An 11,467-nucleotide genomic window follows, 5' to 3' on the forward strand; every position below is an offset into this window, starting at 1 on the left:
GTCTAACGAAAGGTCAGTTATTTTTAGAAAAATAATTTACAGAAAATAAGTCAATAGTCATGCATATTTAGTTAATATTTCATGGACAGTTAATAAAAAGTTCACTTTTAGTTCAGTTTCAAGCCAGTTGTGTAAAATGTAAAAATAATTTGAAATAATTATGTCAAAAGTCTTTGTTTGTTAATATACGCAACACATATATTATTGTTGACAGCGGACCTTACATATTTTATTGGCAGGGGTAGGAGGGTATTATTTATTTAGTGTCATTGTTGGGATCTGTACATATTTTGGTGTCATCGGTGGTTCCAACATATTGTTTGGTGAAGCGGTGAAAACATTAACCTTTTTAGATATTTCTAATTATAAGCAGACTTAAGTAAAATCTCTACATTTTTAATAAGGTAACAAGTTCTTTTTTGGCTTCTTTATTAATTTTCTGGTTTTCGATTATTCTTTATTTACAACTATTAATTTCACAATATATTCTATTATATTACGGTGTGAATCAAGCTCAATGTTAATGTAAAAAAATTGATGTGTATATATCGCGCATACCGACAATAGGAGCGCGTGTAAGTAATACTTTTGATTCGTATAATTATCGAAGTTTGTTCGTAGTTACGGTAATTAATGATAATTACGAAACACAATGAAAAACTCTTTTAAGAACAACGGTGAATTGAATAACATATAAAGCCTCTCTATTAAGCTTCTTAAATGATCAAGCAAACTTTGAAGAATCGAAAATTAAACATTTCATATTTGGTAAGATTTTATAAATGCGCTATAAAAAATACATTAATTAAATATAATAGCATATGGAAAGTGCTATATGTGTTTTTGGTATTATAGGAAATATTTGGGTACATTAACTATAATAATAATTACCATTTAATGGGTGCGATTCCTCTTTTTGATTGAAATTTTATAATTAGTATGTTACTATTATCTATATTACCATGATTTATGAAAATGTCATTTTCTCAATATATATATATATATATATATATATATATATATATGTGTGTGTGTGTGTGTGTATGTATTGTTCTATAATCATAAGTGATAATCTGACTCCTTCTGAGTGTTATCCAGCTGACCTAGATAACGCACGGTATGCCAAAACGGGGTGATAGTATTGGCCTTAACTTAAAAAAATTTCACGTTGTTTAGAAATTATGAGCTTTTAAGTGCATCCTAGAGCTTTTGTGAAGTTATGACCATTTTTTGGTTATTGTAACTTTTATTGATTTTTTTCATTTAAATTTTGGAATCGTAATCTTAAATAACATTTCTAGGACCACAGTAAATAATAATACGATTATACCAAGTTTTCAAGAATTGAGATTTTCGATTGAATATTAAATTTTCAGAAGCTCTGAAAAATGTACTAAAAAGTAGTGAAAATTTCCAACGAAAGTTGGCACTTTACGTCGTTAAGCATAAGTCACTTGCTCACTTGTGTTTTTTTCCGGCAGCGTGGTCTATAAGCTGTTGTTATAGCGCACATCTTAACCTAGATATCTTTTTCCCAGAAGGGCAACCCAGTGGTAACCATTATTATAATTTAATTATATATATATTAGATATGCATATATAACAGTTTTGGCGTATATATCAATTATGATGTTTATTTGAATGAATAAATAATATGCCAATCTGGTATCTCCCTTCGATACCCACGCTTTCCTTTAATCCTCCGTGCAGAATTGCATAATATGCTGTGCAGGAACATATTCCTGGTGGTATATTTGCATTGCATCTTTCAATAGTAGTCGGTTCCAGCGTGTGGCTTCCAGTAAGCCCCCTATCCGCCTCGTAGAGCTTCCTAATCTGCTCAGAATAGCCAATGAATAGAATGTAATACGGGCATCGTGATTGAAAATATTACTCAAATATTACTTTTCTTAAAGCTTCTTATCATGGTATATAAATGGGGCGGCGAGAACATCATTTCGCAGCACAAAGTGAACGCGACCGCGCTCGTATTTATATAATAATATTATAAAAGCAGACGTCTCAGATGTTTCTTTACACAAATGTTGTTGTACCGATAATATTTTGAAGAAACATGGATTATTTTACGTTTATGTGCTAAGGAGTGGGTGTTTTGGAAATGTCTTATGGTATGATCGTATCGCTTAATTATTTAGTAAATTATTGAATTGGTATTTTTGCGAGATTGACATTTTTTTATTCTTGTTTGTATAATACATATTAGCATGGAAATAACAATTTTATTAAATTCCCGACCTTTACTCATAAACGGCTGCATCGATTTAAAAAATTTAAAAGCCATTCGATGTATCTCGATGAGGGCTAGCGTTCATCAGTCGAAAAGAAGTGAAAAATTTTTTGTCCACGTCTTAGTCCACAATTCTGAATTGATTTTCAAATTAAAAACCGTTTGAATTTAAAATTCAAAAACCATTTGAAATATATTGGTTGGGAATCGACCTAATTTTGATAGAGATCGGCCGGGTCGTTTTCTTGTAATAAAGTGTTAAAAAAAATTTTTTCGGCGATTTTTATAGTTTTTTTTTGACGGTAGATACCATAGTTTTATATTTTAGATCATACTAAAATATTACGGTCCTACGACATGTCAAAGTTTGCAAAATTAGTATCTTTTTTGGCGTTTGTCAAAATTTTCATCGACGTTTGCTTGAAAACGCCTGAACCGATTTCAAAAATTTAAAAGCCAATCGATGTATTTTGATGCGGATTATCTTTTCTCAAAAAAGTGGTAAACTTTTTGTCCACATTTATCTTCATACTACCAAATCGATTTTAAAAAGTCAATATAATATGAAAGATATTGGGAATTATACTGATTAGTTTTAGGTGAAAATATGCCAAACCGATTTCTTGGAATTAACTGTTGAAAAAAAAATTGATGCCGATTGTCATGGAACCTTTTTTGGCTGTATATCATGGTCTTCTTACGACAAGTAGTTTAATTTTTAAAAATCATCAAAGTTTGAGAAAATGAGTAGTTCTTTTGACATTTGTTAAAATTAAAATTAGACGATTTACTTGGTATAACGATAGAGTACTTGAGTAATGAACATACTAAACAATTAAAGTCCTACAAAAACTGGCTCGATTATAAAAACTATCGATTTTTGAAAATTTGCTTTTAAAAAATACTCTGACCGGGCTAACGTGTTCGATTTTCAATAATGTATAATAAATCCACTTCTTCAAATCCACTTTGAATACTTTTAAGTTAAAAGTTTTAACCACTCAAAAATTAATTTATTTTTCATTGATCAAGTCGATTAGTTACACATATCGGGTATTTCATGTAACTTGCTTTAAGGCAAAATACCAATACCAACTAGTTTAGACTTATTTTTAAACTAATGACTTTTTTGTAGGTAATATTTTCGTTGCGAAGTACAATTACTCATAATTTTTTGTTTGTATAAATTGGCAAATGTTTATATGCATCATATTATTAAAAATATGGTCATGATCATAAATTGTGTAATGTTTTGGACCACCACGGGTTAAATCTCGAATAACTGGCAACAATTACATTTATATTTATTCGGACAACAATGATCGCCCATAAAACGCAAGAGTTCTTCAAAATCTGATTCTTGAGTCGGAGTGACGGCTCGTTTGTAATACAATTAATACCTTTTCATGAATGTTTATCTACAATTTAGACGTATACTCGTATAGTATTTGATATCGAAACGTTCTTGTTGTTATAATAATATAATTAGAAAACACACAAGTTTGTTTAAAATAGTTGACATATTTAAAAAAAAAATCAACAAATTCAATAAAGTTTCTTTTAGGAGAAATTTCTCGTAGCTCTTACAGTTGTTTCTTGGTCCTCAAGTTTGTATAAAATGTGAAATAACGACCAATTTTGAAAGTCTAACAGTTTTATGCCCAATAATCTGAGATTCTGGACTGTATGTTACAATTTGGTTTTCTTGCTTTGACATGCAAAAGAGTTCATACGAGTATTCTTCATTGATGGTACTAACAATGGTAATAAAAGAGAATACAACATAGATCTAAAAGGAGATGATTTAAATGTTGGATACTCAAAAACTATATTGAATTTATATTGCAAAAAGATAAACAATAAAATTGAAAATTCTAGTAAAAAAATAATACATATTTCTACAAAGTAAACACGATTAATCATTTTATGCAATAACTAATTTAAGAAGATTATAATAGTAATGGGTCTCATTAATATCTATTTAAGTAGTTGATACCAATTTCTCATCAGAGAAATGTTTTTTATCGCATAGAATTACTTTATAGCAGCATCGGGTTTATTCGTACAATGAAAGAAATTCTTGAAATACGAGGCTAGAACGAAATTTAAAGTATAATAATGAACTTATTTCAATATTGTCTAACAACATAAAAAAAACTTTCTTATGTAAATAAATATATGGGTATTTTTGTATATATATTTATACCCATCATTTAATATGAAAGTAGGTCGGGGTGCAGTGTCGAATTTGTCTATTAGAAATTATACTGTGAAAGCCATCACAAGACATATATAATAAAATTATCGAACTGTGTTCAATATAATTTCGTTTTAATTCAGTTTTATAGAAATATCATTTTATATTATTTATCGAAACTTTGTTGTCTGCCTTCGTTTACTCCAAAAGTGTTTCAAAAAGCACAGCCAAGAATATAGTTTTAATATCGATATATAAATTGTGTCTTTATAATTTATGGATAACTGGCGCCTCTATTTGAATCGGAATTAATATAAAAGTTCACAAGCAAGGGCTTAGGGGCTCTATGTAGGCACTCTAACTAAATTAATAAGTTGGAACAAAAAGTAGTATTGTAGAGTTTGTCTAGCTATGGATAATTGGTTCATCAGACACATGCACATCAAATTATCAGATTTTTTGTAGAGATTTTAGTAATAAGAACGCATTGTGTTTATATTTCTATGGGTTCCGTACCAACGTTTAATGTTTAATGTTTAACCAACGTTTAATGTTCAACCGTTAGGCTGCGACGCGACGCTTACGCGCTTTGATATTGCGACTATAAAACAGCTACGCAGCGCGACTGCTTTGAAAAAAATCAAAATTTTTGAAGAATTTCAACATATAAAAATATCAATTTTTTCCGAAAAGTTCAATTTTTCAAAATTCTCTAAAAATTTTTTTTTTAATTTTCAAATTTTTTGAAAGCTTTTAAAACTTTTAAATTACGGTACGGCAAATTCTTGCAATTTGCGTTAAGGCACCCCTTACATGTTCTTATGACACCCTTGACATGTAAGTTAAGCAGACAGCCAAAAACCATAGAAAGGTGTGAAATATAGACACCTTTAGGTATAAGTGTTATGGAAGTAAATAAAGAAATGATCAAATCATATGATTTAGTTCTGACTACTAAAGAACAAAGAAAGTCACGTCATCGGCTTCTCCGAACTGCACTTGGATAACCTCAGCGTTGCTTTGAAGTCGCTCCGGGCAACACACGCCGACTATCACTGAAGACCATCTGCCGCCCGAGGTTGCGCCGGTCAAGAATTTTGAGAATTCATTGTTTGATTTTGAATTGTATTGTTTTCGACGGTTTTATTATTCGACAGTAAATATTATTGTAACTGTGAAGTGTAAAGTCATTAGGGACTTAATAGGATGATGAGGCGGATTATAATCACACGTATACGCATGCGCTAGCGGCTAGACGAGGCAAAAGTCAAATGATACAGATCGAGATTGAAGATTAGTGATCATTACAAGTTACAAACAGCTCTGGATGATTATCCTTTATGTTTATATGAACGATCGAAATGCTTGTAATATGAAGATATCATTCATTAAATAGCAGTGAAATCTCTCATCTGTATATGATTAACAAGAATCATATTGGAAGAATGAAAACATCAATAGGGTAGAGCGGGGCACTAAGGTCCTGTTTGACTCTATGTTATAGAAACCAAACCAACATCATTGTAAATACCACATATAAAACAACTATTTGACTATAAGATCAGTAGAACTCCCAGCTACCATTCATCATGGTAGAAATATGCTTTTTTTCTATTTGTTTAAAAAATTGTTATCTGGTTCTTTTTACTTTAGAGGCGAGGCAAAATGGGGCAACCAGGTGCCAAACAGTTCCAATGTCTTATTTTTATTTCTAGAGGGATTTTACGAAGTAATAGCTACAGTATTCAATCACAAAATTCAATAGCTACAATATTCAAATTTCATTGGCATATTTTTAGCATAAAATTAATACTTACAAATTATATTAAGGTCTCGTAAACTAAACAACGGTGAAAGCAAATAAAAAACTAACAACGAAAGAAGATTTTCATAGATTTTCAAGTATGGCCGTTTATATCCTGAAACCGACGTTGCTTGATTCAAGACCATTGCTGATTACACATTTTTTTCCCTCTACTTTCAAATATTGTTGTTAAAAAAAATTCCAAATAGTCCTGTCATTATAGTAAGTTTACCTCGGAATTCGAGATACCCAGCTGTAAATACCTACCTAATGTAGGGTGTCAATACCGTATGTAGGTTTTGAGACAACTTTAGGGTGTCAATATACAAATATTTACAGACTTACAGCTGGGTATCTCGAATTTCGAGATTCTTACCTAATTCAAGCTTAAATGACTACTAACTTTACATGCTTCTGAGATTTTATTGGTGTAATTTGAAATTTTATATTGGTCTGAAGATTTATTGAACTATCCGGACCTACCAATGGATCTATTTCTTAAATCAAGCATAAAGCCCGAAGAAATTACCATTCTATCGAATACAAAATCATTTGGTTGGTGGTGTTTAAATGAAGCCTTATTTACAACTTAAGTCCTTATAGTATTATGATAACTTGTTTAATTTTATTATTGAAAAAAGTAGAATTTAAAATGTGCATAATAACGTAAATATTGATTGTATGGGTTATTTTTCTTAAGTCGACTGAGAAAACGATTTTTGTTTTATCATATAATAAATTTCTTTATAAATGAATTTACATACATTGAACTTCATAAAAAATATGAACAGATTTCTCAAAATTCCTATCATTAGAATGTTTTGGGATTTAAACCATAATAAATATTAAAAATTGATTTTATGGCAAATCAAACACGCGCTGTGAGTGTCTAGTGATCTTATACCTAGTTTCAGTGTGATTAATCAGTGTTTTTGTGTAAATAATTTTTGACAAATCACTGTGCTAACTTTACACAACTTAGAGAAGTGTCACCCTGCGGGGGACACTATGGACAAATTTTCCATTACGGAAACATATAACGTGCTTTACGACGATTCACTAACATGTTCTGAATATGTCAATGAACAATTGCGTCTGAAGGAAACAGAACTTTCGTCTGCTAATAAGCATATTTCAACATCAAATACCAATATGGACGTCGATCTAAAGCAAGTAGCCAATATTGAACAAGCTATTCAATGCATTTCACAAGACCCTGCAGTGACTGCTTCAAAGCTGGTATGTAGTCAAAATCAAAATATGCCCAAACAATTAACTAAGGTTCAAACATACAATACGGAAAATATTTGTACAACTAATCCGAGACATTCGTGGCAACTTGTTACAAAAAAAAAAATTGTACAAAGTAAGAAGCGTAAATTATCTGATGATACTAATAGCACTCCGGTAACTCTGTCAAATAGATTCGAACCGCTAAATAGCATAAATCAGTTGCCAAGCACTATTATCAATACTACCAATAATAATGATTTCTCAACAACCAACCAAAGACCTCCACCGATTTTTATTTACGGCGTCGACAATTATAAAGATATGATGGACGAAATCAACACTATTATTGATATCGAACAATACACTTTCCGCTCCTTAAATAATAATGTAACTAAATTAATGTGTCAGAATTCTGATGTTTTCAGAAAACTAACTAAACATTTGCGTGCAACAAATGTTATTCATCATACTTATCAACTAAAAGAGGAAAGGGCGTATCGTGTTGTAATCAGGTATTTACATCATACCACAGATTTAGCAGAAATCAAGAATGAGTTCGTGAGGATAGGTCATGAAGTAAGAAACGTTACAAATATACTACACAGAGAAACTAGAAAGCCACTAAATTTATTTTACCTTGATCTTGAACCCGCAAAAAATAACAAAGACATATACAGCGTAACAAAGATTCTTAACAACATAATTCGTATAGAACCGCCACACTATAATAAATCCGTTGTGCAATGCAAAAGATGCCAACAATTCGGTCACACTCAACGTTACTGCAATAAGCCGTTTACTTGTTCCCGTTGTGGTAACAATCATACTACATCAGACTGCAAGAAACCTGAAAATGTATTAAATTTTTGTACAAATTGCGACGGAGATCATGCAGCTAGTTATCGTGGATGCCCAGCATATAAGAAGGTATATAATCAAAAATTTCCAAAAATGAATCATAATACACCACAAACGTTTATAAACCAAAAATCCAACAACAGACATACGGTTAATCCAACTATTACCACTAACCTGTACCCGAATCTAAATCCAAATCAGATCGCTAATCAAGGTCACCCTCGAACATATGCACAGGCGTTAAATAACAACGTTAATCCAGAGTCTGCTTCAGGCATATCTGCAAGCTTCGCTCAGTTCATGCACGAATTCAAACAGATGTTTAATCAATTAATTCATCAAAATGGTGTGGTTTTAAACCTGCTAACAACTGTATTAAATAAAATTAATCCGTAATGGCTAAATTTATAAGAATTGCACTTTGGAATGCCAATGGGCTCCTACAGCACAAGCTAGAATTAACTACTTTCCTCACTTTGAATCACATTGACATAATGCTAATAAGCGAGACCCACTTTACTAGTTTCTCTTTCTGCAAGATTCCGAATTACACACTACACTATTGCAATCACCCGGATGATACGGCTCATGGAGGATCAGCCATACTTATTCGAAATACAATAGTTCACACCGAACTTCCTCCGTACCAAAAAGAACACCTACAAGCAACAACAATACTTGTCAGTATGCATCTTTACAAATTATCAATCTCAGCAGTGTACTGCCCTCCACGACATAATATCAAGCAAACAGATTTTGAACAGTTTTTCCATCAATTGGGTGCGAAATTTCTTGTAGGTGGTGATTTTAACTGCAAGCACACTTCTTGGGGATCACGTCTGATCACAAGCAAGGGTAATGAGCTCCTGAGAACCTTAAATAATAATAATTATTCATTTCTGTCCACTGGAACCCCGACATATTGGCCTAGTGATCCTCAAAAAATACCAGACCTGCTCGACTTCTTTATTTTGAATAACATAAATGAGAACGTGATGAATATTAGGCCATCATACGATTTATCCTCAGATCACTCTCCAATTGTTTTAACTATAGGAATAACAGTTATACAAAAAATAAATTCGAATATATTACATAGCAAATATACAAATTGGGAAACATTTCGAGAAGTTTTGAAAGAGCGAACAAATTTACATATCAGTCTCAAAAGCGACGCTGAAATTGACAAGGCTACTGAAGATTTGCTTCAACACATTAAGACTTCAATTCAAGAAGCAACTCCTAAAACTCAAGCATCACCTGCATTCCAAGATATTCCGTTGGAAATCAAAGAGCTTATTCGGAAAAAAAGACGTGCTAGAGGTAAATGGCAACAAAATCATAGACCTGACGATAAAAATACATACAATAAACTTTGCAGAGAACTTAAAAGCAAACTTAGGCAAGTCAGAAATGAAAATTTTGAAAAGTACATTAATAATCTATCAGGATCAGATAACTCGATATGGAAAGCAGCTAGTAATGTGAAGAAGCCTAAATTCTTTTCTTCACCTATTAGAAACAGTGCTAATGATCCTTGGGCAAGAAGTGAAGAAGACAAAGCGCACCTATTTGCTAAATACTTGTCTAATGTTTTTAAACCATTTGATTCCACCATTGATAAAGAGATTGAAGAAGAATTGCTTAAACCTCTACAGTCTTCACAATCTTTCAAACCTATCAAACCCAAAGAAGTCAACTCTCAAATCCAGATGTTAAATACAAGAAAATCGCCTGGTTTTGACAAAATAACAGCAAGGGCGTTGAAAGAACTTCCTAAGAAAACGATTGTTTTAATAACTTATATATTTAATGCCATACTAAGAGTAGAGTATTGGCCAAAATCATTTAAGACTGCCCAAATATTAATGATTCCTAAAAAAGGGAAAAACTTGACTGAGGTATCTTCATATAGACCAATATCCTTGCTTCCCGTAATATCTAAACTGCTTGAAAGGATCCTTTTGGACCAAATCAACAACGAGCTTCCTTCAGATTGGATCCCCTATCATCAATTTGGCTTTAGACGTGAACATTCGACCACACAGCAAGTTCACAGGGTTATTGACACTGTACTCAAGTCATTTGAAAATAAGCAATTTTGTAGTGGTGTTTTCCTGGATGTTCGACAAGCATTCGATAAAGTTTGGCACCCAGGACTTTTATATAAAATTAAAACATACCTTCCATCCAGGTATTATGGGATTTTAAAATCCTATCTACAAGATAGGATTTTTCAAGTGAAAGTAAATCAAGTAACATCTGATTTTCACAAAATAATGTCAGGTGTTCCACAAGGTAGTATTTTTGGACCCTTCTTATATGTATTATACACAAAGGACCTCCCATTACTTGAAAATCTGACAATTGCTACATTCGCTGACGATATTGCCATACTAAGCAGTAATCACAGTGCTGATCAAGCTTCCCGACAAACGCAAGAACTTATCAATGAACTAGAAATGTGGCTTGCTAAATGGAAGATTTGCATAAATGAAACCAAATCAGTTCATATCACATTTACCCTGAGAGAGGGTACGTGTCCTCCAATTTATTTAAATAACGTCCAGATTCCGAAACAGAACATAGTGAAATATCTTGGTCTCCATTTAGATAGCAGACTTACTTGGAAAAGCCATATAAAAACAAAAAAGCAGCAAATAATGATCAAAATAAAAGAATTTGATTGGCTACTGCGTAAAAAGTCGAAGCTCTCTGTCGAAAATAAGTTGCTGCTATATAAATCGATTATTAAACCAATCTGGACCTACGGAATTGAGCTCTGGGGATGTGCTTACAAATCCAATATAGCTATAATGCAGAGAACTCAGTCAAAAATTTTACGTTCAATTCTTAATTCTCCGTGGTACGTGACAAATGAGACCATTCACAGCGACCTCAATATGAAAACGGTGCAATTAACGTTTAAAGAAGTTAAAGAAAAATATAAGCGCAAACTGGACTCACATTTGAATCCTTCTATAGTTGACGTTACTCAACCTTTTGGCATTAGGAGGTTGAAACGACAATGGCCCCTAGACTTAGTCTTAGATTAGGTCTAATATATCATACTAATTGTAAAACTGAGAAGTTCTCATTGGAGTTCTTCTTAGGCATCACTCATAAA

This window comes from Ctenocephalides felis, unplaced genomic scaffold (genome assembly GCF_003426905.1).
Source record: "Ctenocephalides felis isolate EL2017-DRISC unplaced genomic scaffold, ASM342690v1 CF-g0.4_SCAFFOLD_01170, whole genome shotgun sequence".
NCBI classification, from domain to species: Eukaryota; Metazoa; Arthropoda; class Insecta; order Siphonaptera; family Pulicidae; genus Ctenocephalides; species Ctenocephalides felis.